This window comes from Polypterus senegalus, chromosome 10 (assembly GCF_016835505.1).
Source record: "Polypterus senegalus isolate Bchr_013 chromosome 10, ASM1683550v1, whole genome shotgun sequence".
NCBI classification, from domain to species: Eukaryota; Metazoa; Chordata; class Cladistia; order Polypteriformes; family Polypteridae; genus Polypterus; species Polypterus senegalus.
The window spans coordinates 75,366,838-75,392,523 of record NC_053163.1 but is presented as its reverse complement, the minus strand read 5'-3'; the positions used below and the strand labels follow the sequence as shown (position 1 = coordinate 75,392,523).

The 25,686-nt window shown below is 36.2% G+C and overlaps 1 protein-coding gene across 5 annotated transcripts in view; it reads left to right on the top strand.

Annotated features, from left to right (window-relative positions):
* The window catches only part of enox2 (ecto-NOX disulfide-thiol exchanger 2), a 918,217-nt gene that overhangs the window by 84,743 nt on the left and 807,788 nt on the right, over positions 1 to 25,686 (top strand). For all 5 annotated transcript variants that reach the window (XM_039765983.1, XM_039765987.1, XM_039765986.1 and 2 more), the window contains exon 2: positions 8,302 to 8,387. The gene's annotated coding sequence lies outside the window, so the exon portion shown is untranslated. The remainder of the gene's footprint in view (positions 1 to 8,301; positions 8,388 to 25,686) is intronic.

Here is a 25,686-nt window from a genome sequence, read left to right as displayed (position 1 = left end):
GATTGCTGCCTATAGAAGAAAATATTTCTGTGAATATTTTACCTATATTTATTCTATTAACATTATAACTTTTTGTATTGAGTGTATTTACAGTACAATGCTTTAAATTATAGGAGCAAGGCTATAGAAGGAGTACATCTTTTTATTGTTACCAGAAAAACTTAACAAAGTCCTTGTAATCGTTCTTTTTAACATTCGCTTGTCAAGCAAAGCAAAAAGTGAGAATATTTCATCTTTAGTAAACATTCTACCAAAATCTTGCAAAATCACTTAAAAAGGGTTACTATTCAAACTGCAGGTCACTTTTATTAGTGTAACATACATTAATCTGACACTGAACAGACCTAATATTTTCTTGTACAAATGAATAGGACATCTTACAAATGTATTATTAAAGTATGTGTATGTCTTTGTAAATTACTACAGACATTTATATAATTTTTTTCATCTTGTATCAAAGTGTACGTTAGCTTTTTCAATGTTTTATAGTATTCTGTTATGGAAATGCTGGTTAAAATTTTGGGGGAGCATGCACCACCATTTGACCAAACAGCTCGGGATCCTGGTTGGCAACCCCCCAGGCAGACGCACATTCCTGTACCACCCTCTGGAAATGATCATCTCTCTATCTTCCACAACCACGTGTTATGTGGGTGTACTCTTGGCCTGGCCCAGCAACTCGATCCTCAACAATGAGTATCCTGTGAGCCAAATCACCCTCAGGGTGATGGTTAAAATTGATTGAATACAAATTTACCCAGCACGGGTTTATTATTTGCAGTGCTGCTTGAATAGACTTTTTGCAACCTGACCAACACAAGAAAAAAAAAGTAGTGAAATACATAGCAAAAGTGATGTATATTGTAAGTGCATTTCCAAAAGGAAACATCATTTTAATCTGACTAACGTTTAACTGCTAGAACATTCATTGATCCTTCTACTCTATGAAAGTGCATGCCTACAGAAAAATTTTATAGTTACTAGAATAAAGCTAATTTATTACAAAGTAAAATGGTCTTACAAGAAGGAAACATTAAAGATGTGTTGAGGTTTTGCCATGAAAGCGAGATGTCTAAATACTGACAAATCGCTTCAGTGCTGAATAGTTTTTCTACCTATTTAAGGTGCATAGGTTATAGGAGTTTTTTAATTGAAATGCTAAGAATGCCTCAGAGCTATTAAATCCCAAGGAATATGTGTACTTCGATTTACCTATTCTTTAACATAAGACAAGGTCTAGCTAGGGAAAGTTATATTTACTACTAATGTTGTAATTTAAGGTTTAAAATAAATCTGTTTGACAGTTAAATTTGTAATGTCTGCTCAGGTTGATACTTCTTCCACCAAATGCAGTCTTCTAAAAGCAGTAGAATTTTTTTTTTATAAACTCAGGCTTTGTTTTTTAAGACTGATGTTGATTCTGATTAGGTATTAAGTTCTATTAGTGAAACAGAGACTGATCAGCATGTAATACTGAAGCCTGCTAAAATAGTGAATATCAATTACAGTACCTTTGGTGAGAAGAAGTAAAAGTTACCAGTGTGTTAAAAACTATAAGAGTAATAGTCTAGTTGCCTTTCTTCTTCAATTATTAATTTTTTGATCATCCTACATTAATTTATTTCTGTGTAATAATAGTTATATTTAACATATAGGTGCTGGTCATAAAATTAGAATATCATGACAAAGTTGATTTATTTCAGTAATTCCATTCAAAAAGTGAAACTTGTATATTAGATTCATTCATTACACACAGACTGATGTATTTCAAATGTTTATTTCTTTTAATTTTGATTCTCTTCTTTTACTACTTTAGCATGAAAGCCTCTGTCAGCAGTGTGTGCCAGTGTGGTCAGTGGAGGGCTTTTTATTACAGTGTCAAGAATTACACATAAGAGTAGAAAATGACTGATCTGTAATAGAGCTGAAATATTACTATTTGTTAAAAAGAACTTGCCTCTAACATTTAAAAACTTAGTTACGCTTGAAATTTTTTCAATTTGACAAGAATTTCAATTAGGCCGCAGCTATTTTCATAATTCAAAAGTGTTTCTTTCTGTTGTCAGCTAAATAATTAATAAAAACATTTACAAGAGTTATTCATTTTAATATGATTAAAGTAATACATGTTTGTTCTTTCTTAAACAAGAACATATGTTTCATTCACAATGGCTTATTAGCTAAAATTGTGTTGTTATCATATATTTATTGTTGAAAATGTAGCATCATTCTTTTTCTTTCTGATAAAAGCACTCCTGTTTGTACATGGTATCAGCCTACAGCATTCATGAAGTACTTTGTATCAGTATAAAAATCAAAACATTGTATTGGTGCATCTCTAATAGCTAGGTATCATCAGCATTCAGAGTGAGAGTGAATTTGAATGATATTATATAGAGCAAAACAGTAATGATCCCAATATTGAGCCCTGAGGGACAAGATACCTAACTACAAAATTAACAATTATGTAGTATCCTTATATTTGTATACATTTTGAAACCAATTTAATAAATATGAACTAATCTGATTAATAACATCTGTAGCTTAGTATAGTTTTTAAACCTGAAACAGAACAGCGATTTCACTGCTTAAATAATAAATGTAATATTTCCTTTATCAGAAGATATTAGAATTTAACCGGTAAGATGATTTAAAGCAGTATAACAGGAGAGATTGATGCAAAAAGTGGTTTGAAGTGTGTAGATAGCTTGGAAGGTTTCAGATAAGAATAAAACTGAATGGCTCTTGTTTAGAAAAGAATTTAGAAAGAAATAGTGTGCTTAATAAACAAACTAGGCAAAAATAATGATGAATAAGTAATAAAAATAAATCCAATACAATCATACCTAATATAGCTGTATAATTAGCAGAAAGGTAGAGTCCTTATATATAAAATTGCATTGTAACTCACTAAAGTTGAGTATGATTTTAAAGCTGATGTTTCTAGGTATAGTTTACTGTCATGTTTATTGTATTTTTGAGAATTATTAAATAAGTGCTACTAATGACAGGGATTTTTCAGTTTGAAAGCAATTTTCGTTGTTGTCTGGTTTATTTAAGCAATGGTCTGCTCCAAAAATACAGTGTGTTGTGAGGTCTGCTGAGAAAATCGTTGGCTGTGCTCTTCCATCTGTTGCCAACCTGAATGCATCTAGCGTCATAAATCCTGTCAAAAGGATCACTACTGACTCATCTTACTAGGTCCTCACTTGTTCTAAAACTTTCTCTTGGGTAAACGCTTTAGGTCAGTTAAAACTAAATCTAACAGACACATAAACGGTTTCTTTCCCAGAGCCATAGCTCTCACAAAACAGTAATTTAGCCATTCCTCCTTACTTATTTGTATGTTCTTTCATATACTGTATGAAGAGGTCTGTGTATGTATAATATATGTATGTGTGTGTGTGAATACATAATATATACACTCGCTCTATCATTTGCACATCATTTGCACTTCTCCTTTATAATTGCACTATTCTTCAACTGCGTATTATGTATGTAGCCTTGCTCATGCTATTTGTTATTTGTATAAAATGTTGTGTTCTGTGATAAGTAGCTCCAAAACTATGCAGCCAAATTCTTGTACATTAAGTGCTGGTGAATAAACGTGTTTCTGATTCTGAATAATGTTCTGGGGATTACATCTGATCTAACACAAGAATTGACTCAGTCGAGCTTGGAATTGGTATGCAGTGCGGGGAAAAGGCTATATTGGCAGAGGCATAAGTGGGCCTGAGAAAAATACAGTAAGAGGTAAATATTTATTGGTGTTTGAAGCACTGTGTTAGGTGTACTAGTAGGCAGACCTCCCCATCTGATAGCTAGGAATCGGACAATGTGAAATCATGCCCAGTGGAGCAGATAGGTTTTGTATTACACTCTTATTTGCTTGGTGTGTGTTCTAAATTTGATCACCCCACCCTTTTTTGTTTCGCTTAGTAATCTTTTTTTTTTTTTAATTAGAGGGTTGTCATTGTTAGTGTCATGTGAGGAGATTAAAATTTAAGAATAAAATTTATTACTTGTGCTATGCATCAATCAACATGTAACATGTTACTTCTCTGGTAAAATGAATAGCGAGCATGACTGGAAACCTCAGTTTTCCTTACCTGAAAAATCTCAGATCATAGGCAGAATACATTGTTAGTAGTAATATGTAAATCCAAAAATCTAAATTACATTTGAGTTCAATGAACATTCTTGTTTATCTTCTTGATTTTGTTTAGGGTGACATAAAAGATTACTACTGACCATATTACTTCCTTAAATGAAACTCTTCAACAAATAATACTGTTTATTCCCAGAAATCAAAAAGCACTAATATTAATTTATACAGGACTTCAGCAGACTGTTTTTGTGTATTTTGATATTCTGTAATGAATTTTTGTTGGATATGGGTCTGGTGTAATGTATTTGCCTTAAGTCTTGTGTCAAAGCTTGTTATTTTATAAGGCATTTTTGTAACAGATAGTAAAGTATTCATCATAATCCCAAACCACATTTACCCCAACCACCACATATGTTAATCTGCGTGTTTGTACATTTAACAACAAGAATGGACATTTGGGTCTGTTTCAACAGGTAGATATGAATTAAAGAAACCTTGAGAGAAATTTAATGCTATCAGTATCGAGATGTAGAAGTATGGCACTTTCGGCGTCTCACAGTGGTGAGTCTGTCTAAAGTGAAAGTCCAAAAAAGATTGTGTTACTAAACTATTTATTTTATAATTTGTTAAAATGAATGTTTTGTTTCAATGCTGATTATGTTGTATGTGAACAAATATTATAACTTAATTAAATAAAACACAGGCTTAGGAATTAGTTTTAATGGAGGTGCCCTGCTTATATGAAGACACTGTTTGTCTCATGAGATATTTTTATTTTTCCCTGATTTTTATATTAACTAAAGCACAGGTGCATTGAGATTAGCTCTGCTAATTAAAATCATCTTGTATGAAAGATTGCCTGCACATATTTTTTTATGTTCAGCAGGTTGGAAAAGATCTTCATTGCATACTGATGTGAGTTGTTAGAAAATGTTATTAACTGTGTTATCCATTATGAATAAATTACACTGATAACATGTTGTCTCTGTGTTCACTATGCATCTGATCTTCAGGTGCAATTGCCACTTCTTTAGTTTTAATAGTAAGTGACTATCCTCAGCCAAGATTACATATTACAGTGCTGAGACTCTTAGAGATGCTAATGTAATAAAACTATGCAGAGGAAAATGATGTGTGAAGTATCTTCACTAGTGTATGTATGTATTCATGTTGCTGTGATATAAGGGAACATACATTTTGTATTGATCTTTGTTTTAACAGCATCCTCCTCTCTTACTATACAGATATAAAAAAACCAGGAGGACCATGGTGTAAAACCTAAGCCTCTATAAATATCTTTAAATAATTTCAAATTATAGTTATTAACGAAAGTTCATGTGTGTCTCTGTTTTACTGTTTAGCCAGAAGAAGAACCCACTGTGGTCTAGGAATAAATAAATGAGAGGTATTTATACACATAGACAATCGAGAACTTTTCATGTTGACCCAAGCAACACTAATATGACTGAGCATTGCCATATACTGTACACCAGTAACCCCCCGATTCTGTAAAGAATCGCAAATCCAAGAATGGCAATCACTTTCTGTTCCCTCCGATCTTTAGAGGGATGAAAAATCATGGAGGGTGGGAGCGTCCTGGGAAAGTTTTCATTTAATTAAATAAATATATTTGTACTAAAATTAACCAATTTATTAAAACTAAATTGAAATTTAATTATTATATCATTTAAGTCCAAAATGTCTTTGAGTTGCTGCACTCATAAGTAAAAAAAAAATATCGGAGTGCAAAGGTTTAAATGAAGTAAATTGTAAACAAAAAATTTATAAAATGGTAAATTCAAAATAGTTAATCAAAAGTTTCCTTATAAACAACATCCTTGAATCAGCTCTGCCTGGTATGGAGTAGTTAAAAACTTCACTTTAACGTCACATGAGCGCCGGACTCTTGAAAAGGCAGCACAAAGTTGTCCACGTCGAAATACAAGCTCAGATAGGTAAATTCCTACTTTTTCCCATGGTTTGTCCTTGGAGTTTCCTCTGATATTCTTTGTGGTGAACAATTGCGCAAGCCTTCCAAACGCTTCTCTCGTTGTTCTGTTGTCTCATTTGCATGCCTGTCTGATACCTGAGCTCTTTCTTTTTGGAGCCATGACTCCTTTGCTTCTGGTGTTTCAGAAGTGCATTGTAGGCACCTTCGTTTATTGTTTTATCCATGCTGGCACGTTTTTGTTTTTCTGTGGCTGTGTCGTTAGCTAGAAGTCGTTTGCTGTTAGGAATCATAATTGAACTTAGTTTTAACACTGAATTACCCTAATGTGATTCAAATAAGCCACACTGACAGCTACCACACTGACTGCTGTGGATTAGAGCACAGTGGACTGTGGGAGTACTGCTGACACTATGGAATGGAGTACTGCTGGCACTATGGAGTAGAGTACTGCTGGGACTGTTGAGGCACACTGACTGCTGGCACTGTGTAGTGGAGTAGCTGCTGGCACTGTGGAATAGAGAACATTGACTGCTGGCACTGTCAGTAGTCACTACTACCTCAAGTTTAAATATGTCACCATGGCAACTTGTTGGCGTGCATGCTTTACCTCAAGTTTACTTTACAGGTTGTGTTGTGTTGTTTGGGCACTACCTATTGACTCTGGGAAACCGTTGTATTTAACTCTGAGGTGCTGTGTGCGTGTGCTATCGGCGCCACCTAGTTCCCTGATGGTGACGGAGGCGGATTCGCGTGCTGAAGTGACCATGGTGGCGGATTCCGGCTTGGAGATCTACATTACTAAATGAAGCTTGTATATGTGGTGGTGTGTGCGTTTGGGCAGCGGTTGTATTGTGCATTAAACAAAGGTTGTATATGTGGTGGTGTGTGCTTTTGGGCGGCAGTTGTATTGTGCATTAAACAAAGGTTGTATATGTGGTGGTGTGTGCATTTGGGCGGCGGTTGTATTGTGCATTTGCATTCGGGCGGCGGTTACATTTTGCGCATTCGCGTTCAGGTGGCGGTTGTATTGTGCACAGCTTGCTTCAGGCCTCTGGCATCCGTGCATATATACAACCTTCATTTAGTAATATAGATGAGCTAAGCAAAGAACATTCGAAGAAAATGTAAAATGTCTGAAACTGCTTAAGTTCAAAAGGTCTTTTTTTAAAAAATCTTTTTATTTTACAGATGGATGCATGTTTTTGTAAACTGTAGTATAAAATCAGAAGACAAGCTCACTTTCCATTGAATATGTGGGTTTTTTTTTCAATCTAACTTGAAATTCAGATAACAGGTTTAATGTGAATGGCAATGATAATCATGGGCCTGAAATGTAGCTCTTCCTTTATGATTCTTCCAACTATTCCAAAGATGAATAGCTGAGTGTTCAATAGCAGTTGCAAAGAGATTTGGCGGTAATTGGCACCCTTGACTGCTTGTGCTCTATAATTTAAGATGGCCAGTTTATATTATTTATATAAACCAGCGTTATTGGTTTGCAACAAACAAATATTTCCATTCATTTAATCAAGTACTTTTGTGTTTGTCCAGAGAATTATGGTATTTCAAACAGGCCAGGGCTCCATTTCTCAGAGCCTGCTATGTTAAGCACAGCCTTGACTCATTTGTTAAAGATGATGTAAGGACAATGAGAGAAAATAATAGGATTGAGCTGTAAAAGCTGTCCTTATTAACAGACGGTGTTAGGCATTTTTAATATAATTTTTAATTTAAAAACTGTGAATGTTTAAGAAGCATAACATTTTCAGACCTTGTTATAATGCCTTTCATCACCATTTTTTCCTGAATCCTTAGTGTGCAAACCAGTAAAAAGCCATGGACAGTGTTGGCTGTCAATTCCAGGCTCCATGTTAAAGTGTCTAATGTTTAAAATGTTTGGAGCTAAGCAGTGTATATCTCTTTTGGTCAATTATTTGTACAATATTTGCACTCCATGGAGTCAGAAGGTGTTCAGGCTTCAGTAGTCTATTGTTTATTATTAAATTTTGAGGTTACCGTCTATACACTATAAAAATATGACACGGACACAGGTCACTCACAAAACGTAGTGATGTCGGCAATCTCAGAGCAAAACAGTAAAATGGAAATGTGTAAAATATAACACATACAGCTTTTCATCTTGAGCTATATATATAATACAGAAATATTTAAGAGGTAATAGTAAAAAAAAATGACTTTCCCTATTTTTGTTATTAATCTGCGGATATTTTTGTATTTGTAGTGTATTGGTTGTCCTGTTTGTTCTGTAAGAAACAGCAAAAGAACTGAGCTGCACTCCTTACTCTAGAAGTCGCCTCCTATTTAGAGGTAAGCCTGTCACTTTTATGTCTGCCTTTACTTGCAAGCAATGTAATTCCCAACTGCTGTGTTGAAATTACACTAAGCTTCTAAAAGTTAAATTCAGCTAGCAATTGTAAAATGTGAAAAGGCTGCTAATATAACACACAGTCAGATGTAACTGTTATAAATTAAAATAGATTTAATGATGTGCATAGGAGAGTGCTGTTTAATTATTGCTATAAACCAGTATGAAAAATAAAATCTCGGAAACAAATCACCTCACTAAATTGTCCATTGTATTAAATGTGATCTTCATATTACTCTTTGTTACTGATTTTTTTTTTTTTAAACAAAAGGTCAATTCCATTTTTTAACACATTGTCAAGAATTAAATCTGAGTAAAGAATGTTTATAAATTAGCACAAGAAATGGGAAGTCACCTGCCACGCAGCCTTACATTAAATGGTACTAGAAGACTGATAAAAGGTAGAAGTGTAGTACCACAGTATTACTACAATAGTTTTGTTACTAGTGTAGTAATATCCTATGATGTACAGTATTAAACACAATACATTATTTCTTCTTGCTTTTATAAGTTTTCTATGTACATGTTTTCAAACTTTCTAAAGTCTTGCTTGCTTAGTTTAGATTCTAATAAACATATCATTAATATGAATTATCCATTGTGTCTGTCATTAACTTACACAAACATTTATAGTCCTAAATAGGTGTTGCTGTATGTTTATTGAAAGTACATTCTAAGTTTAGGAGGAAATACCAGATCCCTGCACAGATTTCATTTTTACTCAGATTTTGAATAGGGATAGTCAGCCCTCTTGTTTAGTATAGACTGACAGCATAACATCACCCAAGATCCCCAAGACTGGAATCCTTTGAAACAACATTTACTGTAGACTTTAATTTAAACAAGACTTTTCAGAGATGTGAGCCTCTAAACCGCCAAAATATTCATGTCTTAACATTAAATTTGCCCACAGTGATTAAGCTGTAAGAGGTTAGTTTTCTGCTATACGGTAATGTAATGTAATGTGTTATATTTATTGAAAATATTATATTTAAAAATATGAAGATAATCGGTTTGTGATCTCAAACAGTAAATATCAGTTCATGGGGCTTGGTGCATGGCTGTTAGACAGCTGATCTAGAAGCATTTTTAGGTATATCTTTAAAACAGTAAGACCATTCTACATCTTATAATCTCTTTTGAAGTATTTTTTTTTCTTATTAGATTGTTTCTTTTCCACTACTGTACTTACTTGTTGTTAGGAACAACCTTTAAAGAGATGCACCGTTAGAGATATAAAACTGTTTTTAATGATGGTGATACATATAGATTAAAAGATTAATTTCCCTTAATAACATGTGTCCAGGTTTGATTTGAAATTATTTGCCCTGATTTTAGCCTTCATACTATAGTATACCAGCAAAGCCTACTGTTTCTATAAGGGTATGCAGATTTTCAGTATACTCATATAATATACGTCTTGTACTTAATAATACAAATAATAATTAAAGATGATATTTTTTTTTAACATGGACATGTTTTGATAAACTTATATGCCCATCTGTCCATAAAGTTTACAATAGCTCTTTTTTCCGCTCCAAAGTTATGAAGAACTATAGCATGCAACAGCTTTTGAATGTGTACTAGTTTATTGTGGGACACATGCTTCCACACTAATAAGGCCAGTCACTGATCTTTATGATGGCGAGTTAAACAAAGTGTGCAGTAAAATCTCTTGGAGGCATTTGGAGAAAATTAAAACTCCTCACAAGACAGTGACTAAGCCAACAGTTGATTCTGCATTTTCTGCAATGAAGTGAAGCTCCAACAACCGATTTACTAACATAAATGTTCTATTCTTTGAAATACAGTGTATATTCACAGAATCTTATACTTTAGTTTTCTCTGAATGTAAATATTTTTCTGTTAATGAAGTAACACAAGCAAGCCATTTTAAATTACAAAGCAAAAATGCAAATAAGAAACTAACAAGCAAAACAATAATAGGTTTTCACAGTTAATATTATTTTAGCATTATGTTTTCAAGTGAATTTATTTTTATATTGCACATTTTAATTTACTCATAAGTAACTCATAAGTTGTGAATCATTCCTAACTTTCACCTTACTTTGGAAGGCAAACTGTAATTTTTTTTTTCTCTGCAAAAAATTTTTTTTTTACATATTATCTTTTTCATTTACCTTGGAACAAAATCAATTTTAAAATGTGTTTCAGATTGTTTGATTTTTTTTTTCTTTTTCCTTTATTATTTTTTGTGTGTCTTTTGTCTAAACATTATTTTACTTTTCAACTACACTATTGTCAAGTTGTTTATATTCTTCCCTGAATCTACAAGGCCTGCATTTAAGAAAAAATTTGCCAAAGTGAAGAAAGGGTTTTCTAACTAATTGGCCGCTCACCATGCATTACTTCTATGAAACCTTTGTGACTAAATTATCTGTCACAACTAATTGGAAATAAATCAAAGACGTTGTATGGAGAATGGCTAATAATTATATATTCTGATGGGTAAGATCAAAACGCTTCCATTCTGTGCACTGAAGAACTGAAAACCTAGATGTGCAGCATATACTGTTTGTGTATTAATATTCACACAAAGAAACTATGTCAGCAGTAATATCTTTATTAAAGTGTTTTTCACGTTTGTGCACATTTGTGCCTTTAACTTAATTTGATTAGGATGCTCAATATATTGATAGTCATTTAACATGTTTTCAGCAATTCATCAGTAATAATAAGGCAGTTGAACATTTTTTTTTTGTTTTCGTTGCTAAATAAGGAATTACATACTGTATATTTATGAGAACTCTTTGGGAAAGGCTTTTTGTTTTACCTCCAAAAGTGACATATTTCTGAAAACGCTGTTTTAATGACATCAAGGAATAGACTGCAGTTATTAAGAATTGAGTGGATCCTAAGATATATTACTAAAAATGAAAATTAATAATTTATGCCATAGCAAACAAGGAAATGTTTTACATACACACAGTTGCCATAAAATTGAACAAGAAAGTTACTGATATGGATATGAATGAGTATACTCAATCCATCGTTATGATTTTTGAAAGGTCTTAATGCATGTAACATAGTTCTTTGACATGATTGAATTTTATTGATTGGCAGTATTTTATGAATGCATTTTTAAATATTTGCTGCTTGCTCACTTTTTCAGTGAACTTGAGCATATATGTTTTACACCTGCCTTGAAAACACTTGGATGTTTACTTTTTTTATACCTTAATTTTTGTTGTGAGCAGTTAAGCAAAAATGACACCTTTTATTGGCTAACTAGTAAGATTACAATATGCAAGCTTTCGAGGCAACTCAGGCCCCTTCTTCAGGCAAATCTTTATTTTAAATTTCACAAAATTAAAAAAATAAAAATAAAAATTGGGGATCGATAATATAGGCATGTGGAGTGTTGTTTTATGCTACTTTGAGGCTACTGATCATGAATATGATAATATTTTTGATATTTGACTGTTTACTAGCCTCTTAAGAGCCACTCCCAAATTGTTAAAAATGACAAATTTCAAACATAAGCAGGTGTTTATTATTGATGTGAAGAATAGTCTGTGGGCATTTATAGAAAGTATGTGAATGGGATGCAGGATTCTAATACAGTGTGTGAATTTAGGTATCATTAATTAAATTGTTTAGGAGAAAGCAGGCAACTCCTGCTACATAGGAGAAATGTTGAATCCAGACATGGAAGTGATAGCAATGGTAAAAGGTGCTTGGAAGAAATTCTGGGAGCTGTCCTGAATTCTTACGTCTACAGCAGCATTCCTGGCTTTGAAGGAAAATAAAAATAAAAATATCAAAGCTCTATGAGAAGTAAGTGGTATGAAAATTAAAGTAGCCAATGAAGGTGGAACATGAAGCTGAATAGGAAAGAAGAGAGAATGGTCATTTGAATCTGTAGATTGTCACAGAGTAAATAGAATACAAATGGCAAGATGAGAGAGACTTGGTGTGGAGGAAAAGGGCACTGTAGTGAGAAGGAAAAAGCTAAGGTGATGTGGCTTGTGGTTTGTCAATGATAGTAGGCACTAGAAATCAGATGAATGGATTTTGAATTTAGCAACAATTTTCAGTTCACATAAACCCAGGAGTCTGGTTGTCTGTAGTGTTTTTCATAGAAACATAGAAGGAGTCAGGAAGTTGAACTGAAGGCTGCCTTATGTCTGCAACACCTGGAAACGTAAGGAACACTGAAAAATAAAAGTGCGATTGTATTGTATACTCCAGTAATCAGCTACTTGCACTACAATTGTGAGCTCCTAAACCGCTCATTTTCACTGTACCATAAGAGTTGTTTGTCTAAACACAGAGAGGGTGACATGCTTGCGTGAGTGTAAAAGCAAGACAAAAATGATTCAGAACTGGTCTGCCCTTCATTGTAATGGGCAGTATTTGACAGCAATCGAACAAGATGGGTGAACTGTCTACTCTTATAATGGGTCAAAGTGCATACAGGTACTGTGGCATTTTGTGTTTTACAGAGAGCTCACTTAAACCTGATATACCTGGCACTGTTTTAATCCCTAAAGCACCATTTTTGTAAAGTTGATATTGTTGTAAACAAAGGTTTTTAATCTTGTAAATATTTTCTTTTAAAAAATAGAAAATGTTGCACTTTCTACCCTTCAGCCATTTGCAGTTCCTTTACTACCTAAGCAGAGTAATAATTGTTTGTTTATTTATGGATATTTAATTTAGGCACAGTAATGACTGAAACCCCTTACTGCATAAGGGGTTAACACTTGTAGGTATGTGAATAACTAGAGAAGAAAATGTCTGTTCATCATAGTCTTTAATAATCAAGCCTGTTCAGAAAATATATGTTATATTGAAATCAAGCTAACAAAATATAATAGGTTACACAGTTATTGGCAGACTGAATTCAGAAAAAGAAAAAAAAAACTACATTTAATTTCTTAATGACAAATTCTTAACCTGGCCACAAAGCACTAAAGTAATAAACCAGTGATAGATCTGAAAAGTATTTTATGTGTAATGCAGGACAAGTTATTCCAGAAATAAGAAGCAGTTGTAAATGTTATCAACTGTGTGGATGGGTCAGGAGTTAAGAAAGAAAGAAGGTTAACTCAGTGCTAACTATAGAGCTTGTCAGCACACGTAAGCAACAGATGGAAGTTTAAGATGAATGTTTCTGATAAAGCAAATATAACCCAAAGACCTTATTTTTTTAGTATATTAGAAATAATTAAACAGTTCCAGTTACAATCTGGTAAAGAAGAAATAAACAAAAAAAAGTAAATATTCTGATTAATATTTTTTACCTGTAAAATGTCATTAACATGCTTGTATTGACAGTAATTCTTTTAGGAAACGATAACAAATTTTACATTATTGTAAAGTACAGGTAAATGTTTTCAACACTAGGAAGACTAAAATTAAATAAATCACCTAGCCTAGGCAATATTCATTCAAACAGGATTGAAGAACAGCTGGTATTGAATGTTTGTATAATAAGAGGGTCTTTTTTTGGGGTATAGTGTTAGCTTTTCTCCAGAAACAACTGGGCACATTTTGGCTTATAGGTTTCAGTTTTGACTCTTCTTTTCATTGCTCCTGACTTCTAGGGATTACAGAGAAGCATTTTGCCAGCCTGAAACACCTACTTGTATTCATGGGAGTGAACACCAATTTCTACTCTACCTTTATATGATGGCTACAGCATGTTTAATATCTTGCTATAGTAGTGTAAATTTACACTCCAGTAATTTATTCATGAGTATGATTTTGAATATAGGTGGTCCTTTTTTATTGATCTGGACTATGGAACAGATTTTCCTCTGTTCTGCACACATTGCTGTTGGTCAGCTTTGAAGTTTTGCAAAGATTCTTCTTCCAACTGGATTGGTCCAGGGTAATGGTCTTCTAACACTTTGTATCAGTGTTGCACTGCTTCAATTTGGCCTCAGTGACATCCTTGAAACACTTTCTGTGCCCTCCATTGGAGTGCTTGGTCTCCCTGAGTTAATAGAAGAAAAATTTCTTTGTGATTATAGCATTCAGCATCTGTATTCTGTGTCCAGTTCAGTAGAGCTGGTGATGAATTATCATCATCATCATGCTGGATTTCAAAAGCTAATATCAAGATGGGGATTAGCCTTGGATTGTAGTCATCTTACCATTCATTTAGTTGATCGACTCCATCCTTGAACTACAGTCTTAACTTCAAAAGGGGTAGTGTTGTAGATCAATTGTAGAAAATTATTGCTTGCATGTTGTTGTGGAATAAACAGAAAATTCTTACATACTGTATTTTGGTGGCCATCTAAAGATATACAAGTAAAGAGGTCAGTAGGCAGTAACAGTTCAGAAGGATTCATGCAATGATTTTTTTTTTCAGTGGGAATGACAGGGTAGTTTATCTGTAGTTCCCACTGTCTTATTTGTTTTCGCTGTTGAAGATTGGCTCCAAAATTTCAAGATCAGAGTGTGAAACTGTAATGTCAGTCCCCAGCTCCCCATTATTACATATAATATTTACATAATTTCATGACTGCTTGAGGTATAGGCAGCTTTAGTTGCAATTATAAAATAAAACATCTCGTAGATGTCAGCAAAATGTTGAATTTCCTTCCGTCTGTTCTTTATATTGCTGATTTTCCCTTGGATTTGTGCTTAGGTTTGTTGGTGGGCCAGTTTCTTTAGATTTCTGTCTGACATTATTTTGCTAGGAAAAGAATACCTTGTGCTTGTGGTCAGTAAACTCTTGGATCTCCTGGTCATTTTTATAAAACCACTGTTAAACAGTCTGGTCTTCACTGGAGTTTACCAGTTTTTCGTCTGAGGTACAATAACCTCTGGTCAGAGGACCTTGGTGATCGTGATGGAGAGTATGGGTGAAAGAGGTCAGTTAGATAAAATGGGGCTAAACCATTCAGGGACTTCAAAACAAACAGTCAAATTTTAAACTCGATCCTGTAGTGAACAGGAAGCCAGTGAAGAGAAGCTAAGACTGGTATGATGTAATTCTGTTTTCATGTGCCTGTTAGAAGCCTGACAGCAGTGTTCTGGACTAGCTGAAGATGAGAAAAGGATGACTGATTAACTGCAGTTTATAATAAGTTGCAATAGTCAAGCCGAGAAGAAGCAAATGCATCAATTAGTGTTTCAAGATCATGTACAGTACAGAAAGAAAGGGCGTGACCTTAGCCAATACCCTGAGATGATAGAAACATACTTTAACAACAGAGTTCATTTGTTTATCAAATTTGAAGGAATATCAAAAATCAGACCAAGATTTTTTGTGAAAGCTTTACAGTAGGTTTTGAAGGGACCAAGATTTCTGTAACAAAAGTAAGATCAAAAGGTCCAAAACACAAAATCTGTTTTTTTTGTCATTTAGAGTAAGAAAATTATGTGACATCCATGTTTTAATATTTTCCAGACATTCCAAGAAAAGTTTAAGAGAATTTGTTTTGATCTGTTTCAGTCGGAAATATATCTATGTATCATCTGCATAGCAATGGAAAGAAATACTGTGTTTTAAAAAATGGATCCAAAGGGCAACATGTACAGTAAAAAAAGAATAGGTTAAAGAATTGATCCTTGATCGATCCCACAGGTGGTAGGTGCTGAGGATTAGGAGAAATTGCCCAAGCTGACTGAAAAGCTTCTGCCTGTGAGATATGATCTGAACCATTCTAAAGCAGTTCCTTTTATACCCCCATACAGCTCAAAATGGGTGCTAAGGATATCATGGTCAACTGTATCAAGTGCTGCAGTTAGATCTGACAGCACCAAGTCAGCAATATCCCCAGAGTCACTTACTATAAAGAGATCGTTTGGAACCCTTAAGATTGCAGACTGTGTGCTGTGGTGTATCTTAAAAACAGACTGAAATGCTTCCAAAATGCTATTTTTTTTTTTTTTTTTATTTATTAATTTTATTACAATCAATACATAGCAATCAAGTTTTACAAAAAAAAATTATGCTAAGAACAGATCGATCCCCACCCTTGAGAGAGAGAGCAAGCCAAACGGTGTAAAATTTAAGGCTTTTAAAAATACCTAAATCAACAAATTCTCTGTGCTTTATAAAATCATTTCAAAATATTACTGATTAGATCCTGCCATGTTTTGAAAAAAGTCTGCACAGATCCTCTAACTGAGTATTTGATTTTTCCAATTTTAAATAATATAACACATCAGTTTCCCACTGACTTAAAAGAGGAGAGTTTGGGTTCTTCCAGTTTATCAGAATAAGTCTGCGTGCCAACAGTGTAGTGAATGCAATCACAATTTGTTTGTCTTTCTCCACTTTAAGACCCTCTGGAAGAACCCCAAACACAGCTGTTAATGGGTTAGGAGGGATTGTGAGTCCAAGACTGTCTGAGAGGTAATTAAAAATTTTTGTCCAGAATAATGTTAATTTGGAGCAGGCCCAGAACATGTGACCTAGTGAGGCTGGGGCTTTTGCAGCGTTCACAGGTTGGATCATGCCCTGGAAACATTTTGGAGAGTTTTAGTCGAGACAGATGTGCTCGATATATAATTTTGAGTTGTATAATTGTATGCTTTGCACATATGGAGCTTGAGTGAATTCTCTGCATTGCTACTTTCCACTCCTTTTCTGATATATTAATTGAGAGGTCATTTTCCCAGTGTCCTCTTGGATCTTTGAAAGGAAGGGATTGTAAAAGGATTTTATATATTGTAGAGATGGAGTCTAACTCCTTGAAATTGAGCAATAATTTTTCCAGCGTGGATGAGGGTGCAAGATGAGGAAAATCTGGAAGGTTCTGTTTAACAAAGTTCCTGATTTGAAGATAGTGAAAGAAATTTGTAGCTGGAATGTTAAATTTGGAATGTAATTGTTCATAGGATGCAAAGACGTTGTCTATATAAAGATCTCTAAGCAAGTTAATTCCAAATTTTTCCAGATATTAAAACTGCATATGTTTGTGAGGGTTGAAAGAGGTGGTTCTTTTGCAGGGTGCCACAGAAAGAAGCTTCTCCGTCTTAAAATGCTTTCTACATTGGTTCCAGATTCTAAGTGAGTGGAGCACAATTGGGTTATTAGTGTATTGCCGATAGCGTGTGTTTATTGGAGCACAAAGCAAGGAATACAAAGAAGTACTGCAGGATTTTACTTCTATTGCGGTCCATGCCTGTGTATGTTCTTCTATTTGTGTCCAGGTTCTTATCGACTGTATATTTGCCCCAGTAATAAAACTGGAAGTTAGGTAGAGCCATGCCGCCTTCTGCCTTTTGTCTTTGTAGGGTCGCTCTTTTGATGCGTGGATGTTTAGAATTCCAAATAAATGAGGTTATTGTTGAATCTAATTGCTTAAAGAACGATTTATTAATGTATATTGGTATGTTTTGAAATAAAAAAAGGAGCTTAGGAAGAATATTCATCTTAACAGTGTTAATTCTTCCAGCTAGTGTGAGATGAAGGGTTGACCATCTATGCAAGTCTTGTTTAATTTTTTCCATGCAGACGACGAAATTTTGTTGATAAAGAGCTTTATGTTTACTTGTGATGTTTACCCCGAGGTATTTAAACTGTTCTGCAATGATAAAAGGAAGGGTGTCTAATCTAATATTATATGCTTGCGAATTCACGGAAAGAGTACACTTTTATTCAGATTAATTCTGAGACCAGAGAGCTTTTGAAATTCTGTGAGTGCTGCTAAGACTGCAGGCACAGAATTTTCTGGGTCCGATATATACAGTACCATGTCATCTGCATATAATGAGATTTTCTGTTCCAGTCCTTCTCTGCTAATCCCCTTTATCTGATCAGTATTTCGACAATGTATTGCCAGTGGTTCAATGGCAATTTCAAACAGCAGTGGTGACAAAGGGCATCCTTGTCTTGTGCCACGTTCTAGTTTAAAGTAGTCTGAGCAAATGTTATTGATGCAAACTGAAGCTTCTGGGTTAGTATACAGTAATTTAATCCATGCACAAATGTTGGGCCAAACCCAAACTTCTCCAAAATAGTAAAAGGTATTTCCATTCAATCATGTCGAATGCTTTTTCTGCATCCAATGATAATAATATTTCTGGGGTGTTTGATTTAGTTGGTGAGTATATTACATTAAACAGGCGTCGAAGATTTGAAGATAAGTGTCGGCCCCTAATAAATCCAGTTTGGTCTTGTGATATTACTGAGGGAGCACTTTCTCCATCCTTCTAGCTATGATTTTAGAGAGTATTTTAACGTCGTTATTCAGAAGTGAAATTGGTCTGTATGATGCACATTGTAATAAGTCCTTATTTTGTTTTGGAAGACAGTGATTAGTGCTTGGCGAAAGGTTTGTGGAAGAGATTGGTTATCTCTGGCTTCTGTAAATGTTGCTAATAGGAGGGGAGCTAGCTGAGCGGAGAATTTCTTGTAAAACTCTGCAGGGTAGCCATCAGGGCCTGCTGCTTTTCCACCTTGGAGTGACTTTATAGCATCCAGTAATTCTGATAATGACAGAGGTTTATCGAGCTCCTCCACACTAATAGCGTCAATTTGTGGTATCTGTAATTTATCCAGAAATGCATTAGATTGTATATTGTCTTCTTTAAACTCAGTAGTATATAGGGATTTATAGTAGTCTCTAAAAGTGTACATTATATTTTTGTGTTCGATGATTTTATCTCCGTTAGTGTTAGTAATTACGAGATTGCGTTGCACATCTTGCTTGTGAATTTGTTGCGCTAAAAGCTTATTAGCTTTCTCTCCATGTTCATAATAATGATGTCTGGATTTGTAAATTAGTTGTTCGGTTTCTTTAGTTGTCAAGAGGTTTAATTCTGAATGTAGAGCCTGCCTCCTCTTATGTAGAGTCTCGCTTGGTAGTCTGGCATGTTCTTCATCTATTTTAGTAATTTCGCTTTTTATCTCTGCTACTTTCTTCGCTTCGGATTTATTTCTGTGGGAAAGATATGAGATAATCTGTCCTCTTAAGAAGGCCTTAAGAGTTTCCCAGAGTATTCCTGCAGAGATCTCAGGGGATGTATTTGTCTCTAGAAAGAATTCAATTTGTTTGGATATAAATTCAGTACAATTCTCGTCAGCTAATAGAAGCGGATTGAGGCGCCATCTGGGGGTGAGTGTATGGGGCTTAGTAATTTCAGCTCCAAGATCATCGGAGCATGGTCTGAAATAACAATAGCATCGTATTTACAAGATTTAATCTTAGGCAAGAAGTTATTATCTATAAAGAAGTAATCAATCCTTGAGTAGCAATGATGTACTGGTGAGTAGAAAGAATATGTTCTTGAATTTGGGTTTAAAACCTCCAGGGATCTGATAAGTTGTGATCAGTTATAAACTTTGTAATTATCTTTGCGGTGTTAGTTGCGTTCCCCTGTGGAGGAAGTCTTATCTAAAAGTGGATTTAGAACACAATTAAAGTCCCCAGCCATTATAAGTTTATGAGTGTTCAGATTGGGAATGGATGCAAATAAATTTTGTATAAATTCCTTATCATCAACATTAGGTGCATAAACATTTATCAAAATCATTTTACAGTTAGATAAGTCTCCCATGACCATCACATATCTCCCTTCAGGATCCAATACTACATCTGATGCTACAAATGGTACTGTTCTATGTATGAGAATTCCCACCCCTCTAGTTTTCTTTGTAAAACTAGAATGGAACATTTGGCCAGTCCAGTCTTTTGCAGCGGAACTGATCCTTACTTAGTAAGTGGGTTTCCTGTAAAAATACTATTTTAGCATTTAGACCTGTTAGGTGAGAAAGTACTTTCTTTCTCTTTAATTCGTGATTCAGGCCTTTAACATTCCAGCTTACGAGTTAACTGTCCCATCATGGAGACACTGATTCTGAGTTTTTGGTGTCATATTATAGTCTTAACTGGAAGTGAAATAGTTTAGGTCTTAATTTCCTATTCCCCCAAGAGTTGTTGCCATGCAGCTTATTATTACGTTGATAGTTATAATTATAAAGATTGAGATGATAGATTAGATATAGATCAAGCCTGCTCTCTTTCTGGGGCAAGATGGGCGCTGGCTACGGCCAGAGAGCCCGGCGGGCGGAAAGTGGTCGGCGGGTGGCCTGTGAAGGCCTGGTCAATGCAATGCCCAGTTCCCTCGCCCAGCAGGTCCGGGGACACGCCTATCAGAACATGTCGGGCCTCCTCGGCGTCCTGGAGCGTCAGTTGGCGGTCCTCCGACTTGGGGGGTCAGAAAAGCCTGCTCGCGGGAACCGGCAGGGACGGGCGGCCACCCCGAGCCCCTCGGCGCTGCTGCAAGCGCCAGCCAGAGCCAGAGAGAGCCGGGTCCGCCGCGCTGTTTCAAGTGTGGCGAGACCGGCCACCTGCTGCCAAACTGCCCCATCACACGCCCGGAGCCTATGGACTGCAGCTGGACATCATCGGAGAGGTATTGTACCCGCCGCATCCCTTGGCGAGTCGAATCACGGGAGTGGTGTTGCTAAATGGGCACGCCGTGGTGGCTTTGTTTGATTCCGGCAGCAACATTACCATTGTTGCTCGCCGTTTGTCTTACCGCAACAGTGGTTAAAACAGCATCTTCCCCTTAACCCCCACCCTCCCTTTTGCCTCCCCAGGTGAGGCTAAAACCCACTTCATGCAGTCCCAGTCCTCTGACATACCCAGAGACAGAGCACGGCATCCAAAGCACATCAAGCCCCCATGCAGTGGCGCTTTAAGGTTAAAAGATAGAGATATCTGTTACCAATATAGTCTTTAAAAGAGGAAAAAGAAAAAAAAAACTACCGCCGGTTTGTTCCTCGTTTCTCGAAGAGCAGCACCCTTGACTGACCTGACAAAAGGCGCTCCCTATACGTGGTGTGGACCGACAAAGCAGAACAGCGTTCAGTGACCTAAAGAAGGCCCTAACGTCGGCACCTGTGTTCGGACGCCCGATTTTGGGCTCCGTTTATTCTCCAGACCGGCGCGGACACAGGCCTGGGTGCCGTGCTGAGCCAAAGCGTCGATGGTGTCGAGCACCCTGTGATGTACCTTAGCGGAAACTGATGGACCGGGACCCGCACGCGGCAGTGGAGAGGGAGGCCTTGGCCATTAAGTGGGCAGTGACCCACCTCCGTTACTACCTGCTGGGTCGCGACGCTCTGGTGACTGATCACGCTGCACTTCAGTGGATGTCCCTACACAAAGAGTCGAATCCGCGGGTCACCAGGTGGTTCCTGGACTTACAGCCGTATAAGTTCACTGTCACTTATCGGCGGGCACCCTTCAGGCCAATGCCGATGCCCTCTCTCGTATTCACGACCTCTCGGTTAGGTCCGCCCGAAAGGGGGATGAATTTTGCACTTAAATATATATATATATATATATATATATATATATATATATATATGAACTGTTTGTTTATATACCTATATATATACTGTCTCCTCGGTCTTTACATATATATACATATACATACATATATACATATAATCTTCATCAATTTTAGTGCATTAAGATGATATCCCCAGATAATAAACCCAGGTGATGGTGTTAAAGATGTGTCCAAAACAAGCATAACAAGTCTTAATGCAGTAATAGCAATAACAGCAAACCAAGGGTATGATATTGAACAGTCTCATTTAGGGTACACATGAAATAATTAGAAAAGAAAAAAGAGGAGGAAAACGTAATTAAGCACAATAAAACATAAACATTTAGCCCTAGTAATACTAAGTAATGATAAGTAATAAGTAAGTAATAATAATATAAGAATATGAGAATATATGCTGATAAAAAACCCGTATTTTAAAAAACAAATAGATCAGACAGTAGATTATTAATCCTAGCTTTATCATTTACCGCCATGACTCACAATTATGTATCAGAATAGTCCCGGGATCAGCTTTCTTAATTCATTTTCTGCCTCCTCCTTGCTAGCGAAAACATAGAAATGACCCTGCCATTCCACTTTCAGTTTTGCGGATACAGGAGGCCGTATTTGACATTGGCTTGCCGTAGCAGCTGTTTAATATTATAGAAGGCGGCGCTTTAATAGCTGTTGCTGGAGAGAAGTCAGGGAAGACGCGAATGTGGCAATCTTCATATATAATATCTTCCTTTTTTTTCCTGAGGAGTTCCATCACCTCTAACTTAAATGATAATCATTCAAAACGAACTATAAAAGATCTTGGTCGGGTCTGACGGTGTTTGATCAGCGTCGCGTAAGCGCTGCTATCTCAGATTCTGCTTTAAAGTCGCCCCCGATTATTTTAGAAAAAAGTTCAGTTGCGAATTTCACCGGGTTTAAACTTTCTCGATTCTCCGGCAGGCCTTCAATTCTGACATTATACCTTCTATTCCCATCTTCTAAAGCAGCCAGTCTGTCTCCAAGTTTTTCTCCGAGTTTTTTACATTCCGAACTGACATTTACTGCTCTTTCCTCGGCACTGGCAGCTAGATGTTCGGCTATTTCGATCCGATTCGTGAATGTCTCACTAAGATGCTCCAATCGATCAGCAAGCGTGCTCAGTTTAACCGAGTTTTTCTCAATGCGCTCTTCAATTTTACCCAGCACCTGTCGAAGTTCAAGTTGTACCTCTTGACGCAGCCTTTCATTTGCCTGTTGGAATTCCTGTCGCAGCCTTTCATTTGCCTGTTGGATTTCCTGTTTTAATTCCTGTTTCAGTCTCTCAAGTGCCTTTGCCGTTGCTTTCTCATTAGCCTTCGCTTTTCTTTATATCTTGCCTGAGCTCAGCGAGCAACACTTTCAGTTCAGATAGCTCAAATGTGCCTTCTTGTGCCGTAGATGAAGCAGCAGACTCTGCTGAAGCGGTGTCCCGCTGCTCCAGTCCCGCGTAATTGCGTAACTGAAGCCGCGGACCTCCCGGCCTTTTCCAGTTTCAGGTAATCCTCTCCAATCGGCGAGCTATCCACATCTGCACTCACGATCGCACCTTCGCTCCCCTTTTCGCTCTCAGCTGGCGACGATGTAGCGGACCGTGGTCCCGAGGAGTCTGTACTTTTGCCCATCTGATCCAGGTCTGTCTCTGAGAGGCCGTATCTCGAACTAGGGCTTGCTGATCGCAGCTTGGATGTAGCTTTAGTCTTCGATTCTTTCGGACCCCCCTTCTTGTTGGCCATGTTTACATATACTGTAGCGGTCCCTCTCGGGTTGAATAAATACAGGATATCTCAGAATAATAAGCAAATAATATGAAAAATAGCACCACTGCTAGCGGAGCTCCACTTCAGACGTCCATCTCTCGCATCGGACGAGACCAAAAAGAAGAAAAATGCTATTTTAATTATAAAAGTTTGATGCTGCACAATTTTAGAAAGAAAGGGCCACTTGGTGATGGGTCTGAATTTTGACAAGTCTGTAAAGGACAGATTTGTTTTTTAAGTAAAGGCTGTGGTTAAAAAAAAAAAAGGCTGGGAGTGAACCAGTCTAAAGATGTCTGTTTATACTGTTCAAAATGCTAGGCCCAACCACTTCAAAAACATATTTAAGAAGAAAAGTGGGAACAATATCTAGTGGACAAGTTGTGAGTTTAAGGTGACTAATTACTTCTGCCAAAAAGGGAGAGATATGAGCTGATGGAAGAACGGCCATACACATAGGAGGGATAGATGGGTCATCAAAAAAGGGTGTAATGTGGGATCTAATGGTACCAATTTTATGAACAAAAAATGGAGAAAATCCTTGCAGACTGTGTTATGTCAGGCCATATAGGAACAGAAAGGTGAAGAATTATGTTTAAAGTGTTAAATAAAACTCTAGGACTATAACAATTGTTTGGGATAATATCTGAAAAATACTTTATCTTAGCAGATTTTATAGATTTCTGATAATTAGACGAACTGTCCTTTGAAATATCAAAGGACATCTAAAGCTTGTCTTTCTTCCACTTCCACTCTGCTCGCCTACATTCCAGCCTCAGGGTATGAGTGGCATCATTCAACCATGGCTCAGGTTTAGGTTTTGAGTGCTTGACTTTAAACGGAGCAACAGAGTCTAAAATATATGAGTATCATTAATCACAGTGACTAGATTATCAGTGGTCAGCTAAGGTGGAGGGAAATGTATGGCATCCGTAAAAACCGTGTAGAAGTTGCTAGTAGTGGTGGAGTTTATTATGTGAGAGCAGCAGTTCTCATTACCCATGCTGACTGTTTGGCAAGATAATAAAGCCTCAGTTAGAACAGTTATATGATCAGAAAGACAAGCATCACCAATTTCAGTGATACAGACAGATAAAAAATGATAAAACAATGTATGCCCATGCTCATGTGTTTGGCCTTTTGCAGACTGGTCTTTAACCAAAGGTTTACTCAGTCAGATCAATTGAATATTAAAATCATCTATGATGAGACCAACATTGCTGACATGTGTTGCGTACATCTTTTTAATCTCTGACATGAACAAGTGCCACTGCTTACACTGTGGTTGATGCTGTAATGCTTGTTTTTTCAGCAGAGCACTATATTGGTGATAGAGTGAGTATTCAGGAGGAGATGACTTTCAGGTTTCACTTTCCCACTTTTTTTGGAAAGATGAATTATATGTTGAATTAAAATCGATTTAATTTAAATACACAATCATAATACTGTACAAGTCGTATTTGCCAGATGTTACCTGTAATATGGTATTTTTTTATTTGCACTTTTAGAGCAACAGTGTGATGGAGTGGTTAGAGACTAAATCTTAGAAGGTCTGTGTGAAATTCTTACCATGCTTGCATTTGTTCACCTCCCTTGGGTATTTTGTTTTCCTTCCCAAAGATATTCTTACCAGGTTTAAGGGTGACCAAAAGAGGTGTTTTGTTTATGGACTGGCATTCTGTCTTGTGCCTGATAATGCCAGGGTAGAATGTCCCCTGTGTTTCTGAAGTAGATGAAGGAGATTTGGGATGGATGGATAGAAGAATGATAGATGAATTTGGCCCCTCACTAAGCATAAACATACCAAATACTTTCTTTGCAGCAAATATAATATTTGTAAAACCTATTGCTTACATGACCATCAGGCCATGAGAGCCTTCATCTGATCATGATATATATATGCAAATGGAATAATCTCTTTTCTTTAGCGTTGCCTATATTGACAAGTTACTCTTGTTCCTTTGTTTGTATTGACTTAGCTTGCTACTAACTGATTTCTCTAACAATTTTTGAGGCATTGATTTAAGATTATATTTGTTAGTTTATTGCCTATTTTCACTTGATATTAGTTTTTGACAAATGTCTTCATGATGTAAATTACAATACATACATTTTGGACCTAACCCACTGAACATCATGTACCAGTACAGTAGCATTTTGACCCAAAAACGTAATTGTGTTT